Here is a 16031-nt window from a genome sequence, read left to right as displayed (position 1 = left end):
GATAATGAAGAGATGGCTGGCAGAAGTGGCTGCCTATTTACCTTCCTACTAGGAGAGAAATGTGTTTTGCTCCTCTACACAGATTCTTAAAACTCCCCCATAGAAATTAATCATCATCTCTTGTTTTGGTAACTCCATTAGGATTTCTCAGGGTGTCACTCAGAACCTGGGAGGTTGAAAAGAGTCGGGGCAGCAGGTGCTTGTGCAGGAAAGGAGAAAAATAGACCGAGGGCTCTGGGAGTGGGAGACTGTCACAAGGAACCCCACTATGGAGCCTCTTGTTTAAAATATTTAATGATTCCTTTGCCACTAATACTGTTCCAGTCTTCTGTGAAATGAACATTCTTCCCTTCTTATTATGGCTTCAGTGACACAGTCCTGGTTTGACTGACAGTGTTTTCTTTATAGGGAATTTCAATGGCTTTCCTTTGAGTTTAACTAACAGGCTTCAGTGAATAATAACCCTGTGTGTGTGTGTGTGTGTTTCTTGTGCTGTCTCTCTTCTTTCTTTAGTGCTTGGAATGAAATTTTGTCTAAATCAAGGAGCTCACAGAAGAAAGCATTTGGAAAACAGTTCCTTGTCATTTATTCTTTTTGCTTCCATCAAGAACTAGACAATCTCCTTGGTTAGAGAATATTTTTTATCATAAGATCTACCCATGCCAAAGTTTTCTCTTCTTTTGTATAAACACATCTTGCCTCCATTCCAGTATTGGTGATAACTGAAGACCTTTTCTGTGAAATGTTATGAGATTCAAATAAGAACTGCCAGGAGCAATATTTGACATGAGCCTACAGGGATTTTATTTAACAGTGGCCCTTCATTCTTCTATTGCACACAGTTATTTTAAGAATAGGAAAATAGAAACATTGAAGAATTACATGTTTTATTACAAAATACATTTATTAAGATAAACACTGAAAGCTTACAAAAGCCAAACTAACAGTAGTAAAAATTACTTAATAAAGAATCTATCAGCCAGGCCAGGTGCAGTGGCTCACGCCTGTAATCCCAGGACTTTTGGAGGCCAATGCAGGGTGCATCACCTGAGGTCAGGAGCTGGAGACCTGCCTGGCCAATGTGGTGAATTCCTGTCTCTACTAAAAAAAAAAAAAAAAAAAAAAAAAAAAAAAAATTGGCTGAGCACGGTGGCTCACACCTGTAATCCCAGCACTTTGGGAGGCTGAGGCAGGCAGATCACGAGGTCAGGAGATCGAGACTATCCTGGCTAACATGGTGAAACCCCATCTCTACTAAAAATACAAAAAAAATTAGCCGGGTGTGGTGGCGAGTGCCTGTAGTCCCACCTGCTCAGGAGGCTGAGGCAGGAGAATGGCACGTACCCAGGAGGCAGAGCTTCCAGTGAGCCGAGATCATGCCAGTGCACTCCAGTCTAGGCGACTAAGCAAGACTCCGTCTCAAAAAAAAAAAAAAAAAAAAAAAATTAGCCAAGTTTGGTGGCATGTGCCTGTGGTTCCAGCTACTTGGGAGGCTGAGGCTAGAGTTTCTCCCTAACCTGGGAGGCAAAGGTTGCAGTGAGCTGCGATCATGCCACTGCATTCTAGCCTGGGGGACACAGCAAGACTCCATTAAAAAAAAAAATTATCACCCAGAGAAAATGCATTAGTATAATTTTGCCACATGCATCATGAGCATAATTTATAGTGAAGGTGATAAAGAGTTAAGATGTCATTCTTTCTTTAAATGACCTACAGTCTGGGGACAGGGTAGGGGCTTGGAGAGTGTTGAGAGAACTGGCAGCTGTAGCTCAGTGGAGGAGTGCTACCTCAGGGCATTTAACCTAGACTCCCATGAGTCATCCTGGCAGGTGACATCCATGCTGATACTGAAGGATGTATGGAGATTATTCCAGCAAAGGGAGAAAGATGATCCGGTGGAGGGAGAGGAAAGGCTTCCTGGGCAAAGGGAGCAGGATGAACAAAGCTCTCCAGGCAAGAAGACAGCGTGACCCATTGAGAAATCCGCAGCATACAGCACTGTGGCTGAAGCGTAGAATCTAAGACGTAAGGGCTGAGAGTTGAGGCAGGAGAAGGAAGTAGAGATCAGATCACAAAGAACCTGGCCCACCACATTAAGACATTTGAAATTTTTCCTTATGTTGCTTTTCCTTCCAGTCTCTTACTGACACATAACGGTCTCTGCTAAGTTATAATCCCAGTGCAAGCATTTATTCAAAACAAGTGTTTATAAGCAGATACTGTGTGTCAGAAACTGTGAACTCAAATTTTAGTCACTTTTGTATCCACACAGTGAGCCGATGGGGTAGGAATCCAGGGAGCAAGAGGAGGGGTGTAGAAGACCTACTTTATAATCCCGACCCAGGTAACACTAAAGAATAAATACTGTTTTCCATGTTACCATGCAGTCCCTTTAATAGCCTTTTTAACATCTGCATGATAATTCAGCAGACAGAAGGGGCATAATTAACTGGATAGGACATGATGTTCTGGTCACGTATTTAGGTCGTTAGACTATTTTGGTAGCAAGGAATCAATTCCAAAATAATATGAAGCACTGGGGTATTGTAAAACACACGTGCCATGGGAATAGCCATTTTTTTCAGGATTAGGGACAACTGGAATGATGTTGTTTAGCGTTAGGAATTCATGATCTTTAGTCTTTTGTGGCTCTGCTACTCTCTCTGTGTCTTTGGGTAACCTCCACTAACTAGTTGACTAGTTCTCTCAGTATTTCTTCTTTCAAGAGGGAGGAGTCTGATGGAGCCAGCTACTCACCCCAACCCCTCACAGGCAGAACTTTCTTTCCAGGCTACCTCATAGGTATCTCCCCTCCTGTCCCCCTCCCTCCAAGGCCATGTCACTGCCCATCTGTGTTTAATAGCCTAGAACTCCCCTCAGCAGGGGTGTAGGAGGGGTGTCGCCTCTGGAAGGGGGTGGAGAATCACAGTCAATGTGGCCAACATTTTTAGTGTCACTTGTTTCCATTTTTTTCTCAAGGATAAATATTGCTGTGTCGCATATCACTGTGCATACTCCTGTTGTGGCCTGACAGTGCAGTATTTAGTAGGACTGCCACCTCCTTTAATCTGGAAAGTATACATTTATCAGGACAGTCTTGGTTGCATTTTATTGCTTGGCACTTTTTCTACTTAACAATTCTCCTGATATTCATGACTTTCAGAGAAGCCTTGCTTTAAATTCCCTTCCAGTCAAAAACGTACTTATTCAGTGCTTTCTGTATGCCAGGCCCTGTGCTGAGGACAGAGGTTACAGTAGAATATAGGACTTGGAAGATCCCTGTTCTAATGGACTTAGCTTTCTTGAAGGGAAGGCAGATAATAAATAAGAACATTAATAAGATTAATTTCAGATAGTTTGTTTCTATGAAGGTCAAAAGGTACACACTTGTAGTTATGTAGAATGAGCAAGTTTGGACATCTAATACATATGAGGACTACAGTTGATGATATTGTGTACTGCAAGTTTGCTAAGGGTGTAGATGTTAGGGATTCCTAACCACACACACACACACACAACCCACTGACTCTGTGAGGTGTGTAAATTTGCTTGACTGTAGTAATCATTTCACTTGGTATATGTATATCAAAACATCAGGCTGTACATGTTAAATATATACACTAAAAATATAAAAAGAAAATGTAACAAAATGTGATACAGAGTGTCTGGTAGTGAAGTTGTAGTTTCTCCTGTATGCCCAGCACAAGGTCTTTTGGGAGAAAACATCTCAGCTGACACCTAACAGAAGAGAAGGAGCCAGGAGGGACAACATCTCAGGATGAGTGGTCCAGGCAGAGCGAATGGACACACACTAGCTCAGAGGCAAGGTTGACCTTGGGGTAGGCTCAGTGAGGAGACACAGAGTCTGGGGGCAGAGGCATCTAGGAAGCAAGGGAACAAGGATAGGAGGCCTACTTTATAACCTTGACCCAGATGTGCAGAGTGAAGTCTACAAATCCTGCTGTTTCAATTGATCTTCCAGCCATCTCCAGCTTGTCTTGCCCAAAGTATAAGTCATGGTTGTTTCTTCCCAGCCTGTACCTCCTCCGGTCTCCTTCAGTTCAAGAAACTAAACCTTTATGCACCTAATGTTGGCTGATGTTATCCTGAAGGCCTCCTCCTTCTCACTTCCTCATGCAAATTACCCAGTCCTTTAATCCTGCATTCAACATGAGGTCAGGTTCATACATTGCTCTCTACTTTTATTGCCCCCATTCTCATTCCAATTACAATTATCTTTTGCCTGCATCATTGCTTTGGCCTCCTGGCTGATTTTCTACCACAGTGAAATGTCTGTTCATGTCTTCTGCCCATTTTCTAATTATATGACTTTTTTTTTATGTTGTTGAATCTTGAGGGTTTTTATTTTTCCCTTTTCAGACAGGATCTTGCTCTGTCACACAGGATGGAGTAAAATCATAGCTCACTACAGCCTCCAACTCCTAGGCTCAAGCAATCTTCCTGCCTCAGCTTTTCAAGTGGCTAGGGACTACAGGCACATGCCACCATGCCTGGCTCACTTTTTTATTTTCTATTTTTTATTTTTTGTAGGAGTAGCGTCTTGCTTTGTTGCCCAGGCTGATCTTGAACTCCTGGCCTCAAGCATCCTCCTGCCTCAGCCTCCCAAAACACTGGGATTAGAGGTATGAGCCACTGCACTCCACCAAGGGTTCTTTATATCTGACTACAGGTTGGTGCTAGTCCTTTGTTAGATACATAGTTGGCAAATATTTTCCCCAGTCCATAGCTTATCTTTTCATTATCTTAACAAAGAATTTTGCAGAGCAAAAGTTTTTAATGAAGTCCAATGTATGTTTCTTTGATAGTTCTTATGTTTTTGGTGTCAAGTCAAATAGTACTTTGTCTGCTCTTAGATCTCAAAGATTTTGTCCTGTGTTTTTTCCTAAAAGTTTTAAAAGTTTAATCTCTTACATTTAACTCTGGGATCCATTTTAATTTTTGTATGAGGTGTGATACTTAGGTTGATGTTCCTTTTTCTTTTGTTTGCTTATGGATTTGTCAACTGAAGGATCACTGGGTTTATAAATTTGGAAAGGGGAGCTTTATTTCGCATAAAGGGTTGCAGCCTGCAGGCTTCACATCCTGTAGGCTTGGAAGGGTAGTCTCTGGCAGAAGCCAAAAGCAGACACTTTGAGTGAGGGGTAAAGGGAACAGGAATTGATGCTGAGTGGAGTGGTCAAATGTACATATTGAATAATAAGTCATGAATATTTATGAAAGGAGAAACAAGCAGTTGAGATTTATGCCTCTTCAAGGTTCAGAGGCTTTAAAAAATGGCAGCCTTACCATAATCGAAGGGTGGAGTTTTCAGCCCTCTGAGGCCACAAAGACCGTTTACTGCACACCCTCTGTGAGTCAGACAAACTGGCTTAGAGATTGAGATTTTAGGAGGGGGATGAATTGTGGAACTGGTGAGCTGTCCCATCAAAACTGCAAAGAAGGAGGGGGAGTGTAGTTACAGCCTCAAATGATTGGCTAAAGGTAATAAAGTAACAAATTATCCATTTCTTGTTTTCCAGAGCTAGTTTCTGCTTACACATGAGGAAAGAATTCTGCTTAAAGGTTAATAAGGAAGGGGCATACTGAGGTGTGTCTGACCTCCCATGCTGTCATGGCTAAGAACTCAGATTTTTAAGATTTCTCTGGGATCCCATTGGCCAAGAGGAGATCCGTTTGTCGGCTGGAGGGGGATTTAGGATTTTATTTTTGATTCTCAGATTGGATATTCACTTGCTCCAGAACCAGCACCATTTGTTGAAAAGGCTGTTTACCCCCATTGAATTACTTCTGTACCTTTGTGAAAAAGCAGTTGGACGTACCAGTTGTACCTATTTCTGAGTTCTCTATTCTACTTCATTGTTCTGTATATCTATCTCTCTGCCAGTACTTCTGCCAGTCTCAACTGCTGTAGCTGTATAATAATTCTTGAAATTAGTAAACTGATTTCTCCCACTTCATTTTTCTTTTTGAAATTATTTGCTGTTCTAGCTCTTTTGCTTTCTTACGTAAATTCTATAATCTTTATATGTACAAAGCAATCTTGCTGAGATTTTTTATAGGAGTTATATTAAATTTATATATCAATTTGAAGAGAATTTATTTCCTGTTGAGTCATCTAACTCCTGATTACATTTTCCAATCCATGCATCTATTCATTTAGATTTTTAAATTTTCATCTGTGTCTTGTAGTTTTCAGCACATAAGGCATGTACATGTCTTGTTAGATTTATACCTAAGTATTTAAATTTTTTTTTAGTGATTATAAATGCTCTTGTATTTTTAATTTCAGTGTCCATATGTTGATTGCTAATGTGGGGAGATGCATTTGATTTTTTTTAACATTTTTTACCAAATTTTTAAGTTCAGAGCAAAATGAAGAAGGTACGAAGATTTTCCATATACCCCTTGCCTTTACGCATGTGTAGCCTCCCCTGTTAACAACATTCGCAACCAGAGTGATATATTTGTTAAATTGATGAATCTACATTTTACATCATCATCACCCAAAGTTTATAGTTCACATTATGCAATTAAGTGTCATATATTGATCTTATATCCTTTGTTCCTGCTGGACTCACTCACTTAAGGAGTTTTTTGTAGATTACTTGGGATTGCCTATATAGATCATGTCTTCTGCAAAAATGGACAGTTTTACTTCTTCCTTTCTAATCTGTATGCCTTTTCTTTTTCTTCACTTGCATTAGCTAGAACTTCCAGTACTAGATCTATCAAAAGTTGTGAAAATTAACATCCTTGCTTTGTTCCCAGTCTTAAAGGAATGTATTTAGTATTTCACCATTAAGTATAATGTTAGTTGTAGGTTTATTGTAGATATTCCTTATCAAGTGGAGGAAATTCCCTCTATTCTTGCTTTTCTGAGAGTTTTAAATTGTGAATGGATGTTGAAGTTTTTCAAATGTTTTTTGACATCAGTTGATAAGATCATGTGATTTTTTTCCTTCTATAGCTTGCTAATATGGTTTGTTACATCAGATTAAATGCATGGGTTCAATTCATCATCTTACAATCAGAATCATATTTAGTTTTTAAATTTCTGAAAATTGACTTGGAGCACTACCTGAATTGGTTGATCATTGTTTAAATGATTTTAAATATTCAAAGTTTTATTGTTATTAATGGACATTTAATTGAACTAGTGATTTTGAGAACTAGTTTATATAAGTGTATTTTGTCTAAACCCTCCAGTCAGGAGAGTTCAACTGGTAAATCACCCGTTATAGAGAGATCCTTTTAAAATAGTCATCAACTTTTAACTAATTTTTCACTGCTCTTTTGGAGTAGAAGTTGTTAATGACTAAGTTACCTTGAGTCGTTAGTTTTAGAAATAGCTTAAGGGACATCTTGGATGATGAATCCTTCTTTGAGGTGCTAGAAGAACACGCTGAAATTTTCAGGCTTCTAGAGAGCCAGATTTCATAAAATTAAACATAGGAAATAATATTTCTTTTCTATTTTTTTCAAATGTTGTCATTTATATGTCAGTAGCAGGCACAGGGATGATAATTTGGAAATAGGTTTAAAATGTTTAAATGTGTTAGGAACCTATTTCTTCACACATTCTTTCTCTCAGCACAGATGGTTTTAAGCCTTTGCTTTTCTTTCCAAATACTCCCTGATCCTCACTGCTAACTCTGTCTTTTTATTTACTTCAACCTGGCAACATCTTTTGGTGGTGTCAGCCACTACATTTATTTCGCCAGTGGTCAGGGATTTGAAGCTTCTTCTGGGAGGAAATATGGCGAAGTGCAATGGATAGACACAAAATATATGGTTATAATCACCAAGGCTGTTTGGATTACAAACTCCCCACTTGACTTGAGGATAAAAGATTGCCAAATGCAAGATTAGTCCTAACAAACTGCTTATGACGATTATTTTATTTCTTCTAGGCATTTTTACGCCTCTTTAAACTGTCATTCACTGAGCATTTTAGACGTGTGTGAGAGAGTTTAGGTCACTTGGGGCTTTCTCATTTCTGATTCGGTTTTCGATTCCCGTCTGCTTTTAGTCATGCCAAGAAATAGTTCTTGGTGGATTTCATTTAATTTTCTCTGGCCCCTGGCTGAATGGTACCTGCAGGGTCATGATTGGTGTGTTTTCCCCACTTGTGCACCACCATCTACAGCAATGCCGCCGGTGGGTGTCTGATTCCCCAGGAATCTGCTTCTTGATTAAATAACTACTCTTACACAGATTTTTTTTTTCTTGAGATGGAGTCTTGCTCTGTCACTCAGGCTAGAGTGCAGTAGTGGGATCTCAGCTCACTGCAACCTCTGTCTCCTGGGTTCAAGCTGTTCTCCTGCCTCAGCCTCCTGAGTAGCTGGTACTAAAGGCACCCGCCACACCTGGCTAATTTCTGTATTTTTTTGGTAGAGATGAGGTATCACAGTGTTGGCCAGGCTAGTCGTGAACTCCTGACCTGAAGTGATCCACATGCCTTGGCCTCCCAAAGTGCTGGAATTACAGATGTGAACCACCACACCTGGCCTCATATGCAACTTAATATTACATTGAACTGTGAACTTGCTAACATCAAGTATTGTTTCAAACTTTATACTATTTTTCACACATCACTGAATATATTTTTAATATTATACTTATTTTAAATTTAGACTTTGAAAGGAAATAAGACCAAATTCTGCATCTGAGTACCTCAGAACAATTGATTTGGCATGGGGGAAGGTAGGGAGAGACATGCCAAAAAATCTGGGGAGATTATTTGGGTGTAATAGTAAAGATTCTCTTTTTCTTCCCCTCATGGTTTTAAACATCTTATTATTTTGACCCTTTTAAAAAATCTAAGCTTTGTTTTCCATATATTCCCAATTAGACTGCATATGTTTTGAAGAAAAAGAACTGTAAAAAGCTCTTCTATATGCCTACAGCAATGAGCATTATGATCAGTATAGTATGGGAGCTCAACATACTGAAACTAAGCGTTATTCTGCATTGTCGATGCTGTTGATACACAGAAAGAGGAAGAGCCATTCCTTGCTCTCAAAGAGCTTACAGCCTATTAGGAGGATGTGAAGTACATGAAAAGATGTGATCAAAAATATACTATATGAGCCATAAAAAGGTTAAACTCTAGTGCTTGAAGACCAAGCAGGATAGAAGGTACACTAGCGAAGAAAATCTTCATGAACCATTTGATATTGGTAAGTCTTGGAAGAGTAGGATTTGAAAAAGGATAAATTAAAAATAGGGAAATTAAATTAAATTAGGATAAATTAAAAATAGGGACTCATGGCTCATGACTGTAATCCTAATGCTTTGGGAGGCCAGGGCAGGAGGATCACTTGAGGCCAAGAGTTTGAGACCAGCCTGGGCAACATAGCAAGACCCCGTCTCTATAAAAATAAAAATAAAAAAATTAGCTAGGTGTGGTGGTATGTGCCTGTAGGTCTAGCTACTCAAGAGGCTGAAGTGAGAGGATCGCTTGATCCCAAAATTTTGAGGCTGTGGTGAGCTATGACAGCGTCACCACACTCCAGCCTGGGTGACAGAGGGAGACCTTGTCTCTCAAAAAAAAAAAAAAAAAAAAAGCTCAAACTGCTTTAAGACTAAACAGGATAGAATATACAGTAGAAAAGAAAAGCTTCATGAAAAGTTTGACATTTAATATTTAAGATAAGTCTTAAGGAGTAGAATTAGGAAAGGAAAATAAAAGTTGGGGTGGAAGAAGAGAGGACTATTTTAGACAAAGATGACGGTGCTGATCGGATGGGATGTATGGCAGTTGGAAAATATTGAGTCCAGTGGATAAGCAGCTTGTTTTGTAGTTCGACTGTAGTACAGAGAAGTGGGGTATGTGTAAACATTTCCCTTGGTGTAGATGGATCTGAATCTAGCATTTTAGGTGACTCCCGCTCTCTGTACCTTCTCGCCAAGGGTTAACCAGCCTGAACATGTGTATCTGTGATGAGGAAGAGCTCACTACCTCTTCAGGCACCTTCTGCCATCTGAGTATATTCGTATGACTGGAATATGGTAGGAGCCAAGGCTGGAAGGCAGGGAGAGGGCCACATTAGAAAGACTTTGAGGGTCAGTGTGAGGACTTTCCAGGTCATTATTTTTGAAAACCATGATTGAAGCCGTGGTTTAGTAAAACTATAATGGCAGCTGTGGTGAGGATTTGGAGTGGGAAGACTGGTTAGGGAGCTCTTTTGTCATGATAGGAACCTAAAGCAGAGAGATGTTTAAGGGAATAGAAAACAGAAGACAGACATAAAAGGCTTTTGTAACATGGCTCATGTTTTTGAAAATACCGGGCTCATATGTCCTCATCCCCAGTCACCCCTAATTGTTCCTCACTGCCCTGCAGCTTTGCATCCATTGAAACTGGGATAATTGTTGTTTTGGGAGGAGGGCGGGTATAGCTTGGATAAAGAAGCCATGGCTGCTGGGCTTCCAGGATCAAAATGAGTTTGTTTTAAGGTCCAGAGCGAGACAATAATGTGCAAACAAACATGTTCTTTTTTTTAATTTCCAAAAGCTAAACTTGTTGAGAGACAGAAAGAAAAAGCGACAAAGGCTCTGTGCTCTCCTACCAGCCAAGACCAACATAGCCTAGAATTTACAGTACACCATAGCATTCATGCAGGATATGATGTCAGGACTATTTTCCTTAGAATAGGAAAGAAAAACTCAACCAGCAGGCAGGAAGTAGAGGGATTCAGAAGGGCCAGGCTCCTCTTTTCCCTTCCAGAAGCCCAAGCATCCAGGGAAAAGGGAAGGGGCAGGCAGGAGAAACCCAGAGGCCCCATCTGCTGGAAAGACATTGAGCTTTGGACTGGGCAGTACCTGCATCTGGCCAAAAGGAACCACTGGATCACTGTGAGTAGAGCAGAACAGGCTATGATGGGTGGTGTGCTCCCTGCAGACTGGGGACGTGAAAGCCAAGTTGAATTTGCTTGTAAACAACAAAGTTCTTTTGTTCCACGGAAGTCACAGTTGATAAAAAAATTTCACCTTGGCTATACTCTGAAGAGGTGAGGTGTTGAGGGCTCCTGCCTTGAAGTCATGAGATTCTACATCAATTTTCCTTGCACCTGAGAAGCTGAGACCCAGAGAACTTTAGTGATTTGCCAAGGTTATGTAGTTGGTAAGCGGTGGTGTTAGAAACAGGACTTGGAGATGCCATTGCATTGTAAATTTTTATAGTATTTTACAAATAAGGGAACTTAAATAAATGAAGTGATCCACTCAAAGCTGTGGCTCCAGCTAGGGCTGAGCTGGGTGTTCTGCCTCCTGGCCTGCAGTTTCTTTAGCAGTCCAGAATATGTCTCATGGGAATGGCAATATTAACGTCCATCCCATTTGACTTACATTGACTTTTTAAATTATGTGGAGCTATGAGTGAAAATTCTGGCAGACTGATTATGTTACATTCTTTTAAGAAGCTTGTGCTTTTGGGGTTTCAATGTTTCCAACTCTAAAATAAAGATGATAGATATCTGCCTCCCTTGGTGGAATGTCATGAGGATTTAGAAAATAGCTTTATCTCTGAAGAGTTTCAAGCTCCCTGGAATTAGTCTAAGGTTTTAATTTTTTTTAATCATCAAGATGTTTTCATGTAATAGGAAATGGAAGCCTTAGCAAGAAACCACGGGTTCAGATTCTTAGGTATTCATACTTGAAGTGTCAGGCTTGAAGATCAGCTGATACTGGTTGACTGATGACAGTTTCTGTGGGGAGTGGTGGAGAACCCCCTGTAGGTTCAAGGCAATGGGGCTAGAGGCAGTAACTCCACACACTCCAGATTGCAGGGAAATATTTGTGTTGAACAAAACTTCTGTTGCTCATTTCGTGTGACTCTTTTTTCCTCACCAGTCCCTTTCTCATTAGAAAGTCTGTGACTTCAGGTAAATAGTCTTACTAACTTCATGGACGATCAACTTTTTCCTTTTCTATTCCTTTATGAGATAAGGTCTTGCTCTGTTGTCCAGGCTGAAGGGCAGTGGCACAATCATAGCTCACTATAGCCCCGATCTCTTGGGTTCAAGCGATCCTCCAGCCTCAGCCACTTGAATAACTGGGACTCGAGCTGCGAGCCACTGTGCCCGGTGAACAATTTACTTTTTTCTGCTGTGCTATCGGTTTTACATTTTTTTAGAAGTAAGAGTTTAGCGACTGAATTCTAGTAAAGTTTACATGTCATGATTATAATCCATAAATGTAGAGACTAAGTCATAAATGAAAAATCTGTTACTCATCTATGTTAATGAAGCAAAGAGTTATAGATATTATAAAATTATATATACACTTACATATATACACATACACACTCATATGTACAGTCAGTACTTGTGTGCGTGTGTGTGTATGTGTGTGTACACATTCGTGGATGTTGAATGGATTCAGCCAACCATGGATTGAATTTGTTTTGTTTTGTTTTGTTTTTTCAGCCAGAGTCTTGCTCCATTGCCCAGGCTGGAGTGCAGTGGCGTGATCTTGGCTCACTGCAACCTCTGCCTCCTGGGTTCATGCAATTTTCATGCCTCAGCCCCCAAGTAGCTGGGATTACAGGCACGCACCACTATGCCTGGCTAATTATTTTGTATTTTTAGTAGAGACAGAGTTTCACCATGTTGACCAGGCTGGACTTCAACTCCTGAGCTCAGGCAAGAGCTCACCTCAGCCTTCCTAAGTGCTAGGATTACAGGCGTGAGCCACTGTGTTGGGCTGAGACTATTTTAAAAAATAAAATATGAGAAATAATTGTAAAAATTATACAAATAATAGTACAATAGCTATTTACATAGCATCACATTGTGTTAGGTTATTATAAATAATGTAGAGATGATTTAAAGTATACAGGAGGATGTGTTTAGGTTATACACAAGTACTGCACCATTTTGCATAAGGGAACTGTGTATACATGGATTTTAGTATCCATGGAGGAGTCCTGGAATCTGTCCCTCATGGATACCAAGCGACAACTCTGTGTGTGTGGGTGTATGTGTGTGTGTATTTGAAGTTTTAATGAATAGACACATTTTCCCTTACCACTTTTTCATTCACTGCTATTTTGATATTGATACGTATTTGATAACTATTCCTGATATTTATTAGTAATGGGGAAGGGGTTGCAGTAATGATGAACGAAATGTTATTAAGAGCCCAAACCTCAAAGTCAAGTGAAACAGGAGATAAGACCTTCTTCTTGATTTAGCTCCTACTTGTTTCCTACCAGCCTTGAGTAGGATTCCAGGAGCCAGGAGGAAGAGCTGATGCCCAGTAGTGGTCAAGGCCCACAGGTCTGGTCAGTTGCACAAATGCCCTGGTCTTCTCCCTGATACACACCCTTCCAACTACTGCTCACTCACTCTCACTCTTCTGCTGTGCAGTTAAACTTCTGGAAAAATTTCTGCATATTCATTGTCTCCATTTCCTTCCCACTACGTCTTTAATCACTCTTCTTTCGCACTCAACAACTCACCAAAAAAGCTTTTAAGTTACCGTTGACCCCCATGTTGCTCAACTCACCGGGCTTTGTTGCAGTTCTCAGCTTACTTGATTTCTCAGCAGCATCTGACGTTGCTGTCCACTGAATCCTTCTTTTTAAAGGTATATTCAAATTTTGAGACTTCAAAATTTTGTGAATGACAGCCCCATCTACTCGCCATTTGGTTTAAGAAATAAAATCTTAACATTGACAACCATTCCTCATAGAGCCTCTGAAGGCTGTGTGCCCTTCCCCAGTCACATCCCACTTCTTCCATCTCAAGAGAGAACTACCATCCTAGCCTTAGCGTTTGGGGTATCTAGGGGTTCGATATCTTTATTTTCTACATCTGAGTTCTGTCAGTTCCCTCCAGCCAAAGACTGTTAGGCACACTGTGTAGTTGGACACGCTGGGTTTATTATTTGTTGCTGCAAAGGAGAATGCATACCATGGGAAGTCGTGAGGTATCCTAGTAAGAGGATGTTGAGGGAGAACCCATCATACAGATTTGGGTCTTGGTTGGATGATTTGGGGGTGGGTTTAAGGAAGGAGAGATTTGCTCTAGATTGGATCTCCTCAGAAAGAGTAATTCTCACATAAGGTATCTCAGTAAATCTTACTATGGGGGTCTAGAATGAGGATAAAGTTGTAATTAGTAAAGAGGCAGTCACTTTGGCCGAGAAAAGGGGGTGTTTGGTATTTTGTGGGTGACATGTTGACCTTGTTTTTGTCTGTGTTTAGACAAAATTATGGAGTGGCCTTGTTTTGTCTCTCTTTATCACTTGTGTGAGGCTGGTTTTCTTTGAGACGGTTTATGTCTAATAGCGGAATAACATGACCTTGCCGTGACTGTCAGGCAAGCTTCTGAATATCAAGGGCTGCTTGCTTTTTTTTTTTTTTCTTTTTCTTTCTCAGTCCTGAACAAGTCGGAAAATGGTATTCGGGCAGATGGAGACACAAATACTGGCTAATTTGGAGAACATGACCGGGATACGTGGCAAAAATGGGCTACAGAATTAGCCAGGCTACCTCAGTCAGTTCTGGATAGCCCTGTGTCAAACCCACTCAGGCAGAGCCCCAGCCCCCAAGTTCATAACAGTGTGGGTCATCTCCAGAAGTTCCTTCTCCAGCTGCTTTGCAGGCTTATTTCCTCTTCCTGGCTGTTTGATGTTGGAGTTCCTATAGACTCAGCACCACCTTTTCTTCCCACTCGACTTTCTCCCTGAGTTTATCTCCTTCAGTCTTACGGTTTGATTCCTATCAATATGCCAATGGCCCTGAATCTATGTCTCTGGCGTACGGCTCTTCTTTTCTCTGACTTGCTTAGTCACCATCTCAGCCTGGATGCTTCAGAGACACTTGAGCTTAACTTGTCTAAGCCCACACTCATAATCTCCTCCCCAAATTTGATATTTTTGGTTTTCTACAGCCTGACCCTGCTACTTCAGCTCAGCACCCCACACTCCAGCTACCCTGACCTGCCTGCATGGTTCTCATGCGTAATGTCGCTTCCAAGCCTATGCCACTCAGTTACTTCTACCAGAAAGCCTCTTTTATCCTTTATTTTTTTGACGTGGAGTCTCACTTTGTCACACAGGCTAGAGTGCAGTGGCACGATCTCAGCTCACTGCAACCTCTGCCTCGCAGGTTCAAGCGATTTTCCTTCCTCAGGCTCTGGAATAGCTGGAACTGTAGGCACCCACCACCATGCCTGGCTAATTTTTCTATTTTTAGGAGTTGGAGGGGCGGGGGTGGTTCACCATGTTGGCCTGGCTGGTCTTGAACTCCTGGGCTCAAGTGATCCACCCTCCTCAGCCTCCCAAAGTGCTGAGATTACAGGTGTGAGCCACTGTTCCTGGTCCTCTTTTATCCTCTCTTCCTGGCTAACCTTCTCCTCCAAGACCTAGCTGAGGTGTCATCTCCTGCAGAAAGCTGTTTCTGAATGCATGAGGTTAAGTTGAATATTCCTCATCTATGTCCCCTTTGTTCCTTTTGTTCCTCTGTCCTAGCAGTTAGTTGATTGATTTATCCTTTCATGGATCTGTTACTGCCACTGTACTTCAAACTCCTTAAGGTCAAGAGTGCTGTCTTACTTATCTTGATATCGTGAGCTTTACCTGTCTTTAGCTACATAGTATATAGGTGTAGATAGGTGGGTAGATATGTAGTGAGTCATATAGATACGGATATCTAAGATCCTGAATGAGACTCTAACATAGCATTTAACATAGGTACTGAGTAAATGTTTGTTAAACTGATGGTTGTCTAAAGATTTTGTTAGCATTTTTTGTACTCCTGGAATGGCCAGAGCTTTGATAATTTTAGTTGCAAAAGAGTGAGCCAAGTACTTTTTCTGTTATATTTTGCTATACTCATGAAATACCTCTTGGAGAAGTAGTTGTTTGAAGTTTGGTAAAGGATGGAGCTTTTTCTATTAAATTACATGATGTTTTTAGAAATGGTTTATTTTTGTTTCTGATTGATCGCCATTGGATTGTGGCTCCTTTAAGTAATACCTTTATCAGTCAAATAAGCATTTCTC

General features: G+C 40.7%; 1 protein-coding gene across 37 annotated transcripts in view; it reads left to right on the top strand.

The window, feature by feature from the left end:
- CSGALNACT1 (chondroitin sulfate N-acetylgalactosaminyltransferase 1) overlaps positions 1-16031 on the top strand; it is a 357361-nt gene that overhangs the window by 219145 nt on the left and 122185 nt on the right. For 9 of the 37 annotated variants that reach the window (XM_063709114.1, XM_063709105.1, XM_063709108.1 and 6 more), the window contains one exon: positions 4552-4690. The exons of 20 other annotated variants lie outside the window; for them this stretch is intronic. The gene's annotated coding sequence lies outside the window, so the exon portion shown is untranslated. Of the gene's footprint in view, positions 1-4551; positions 4691-10131; positions 10879-16031 lie in introns of those variants that run through there. 8 more of the 37 variants (XM_063709118.1, XM_063709103.1, XM_055349092.2 and 5 more) reach the window with 2 other exon arrangements.

Source organism: Gorilla gorilla, chromosome 7 (genome assembly GCF_029281585.2).
Source record: "Gorilla gorilla gorilla isolate KB3781 chromosome 7, NHGRI_mGorGor1-v2.1_pri, whole genome shotgun sequence".
NCBI lineage: Eukaryota > Metazoa > Chordata > Mammalia > Primates > Hominidae > Gorilla > Gorilla gorilla.
The sequence above is the reverse complement of the archived record's forward strand: the minus strand, read 5'-3'. Positions and strand labels throughout refer to the sequence as shown.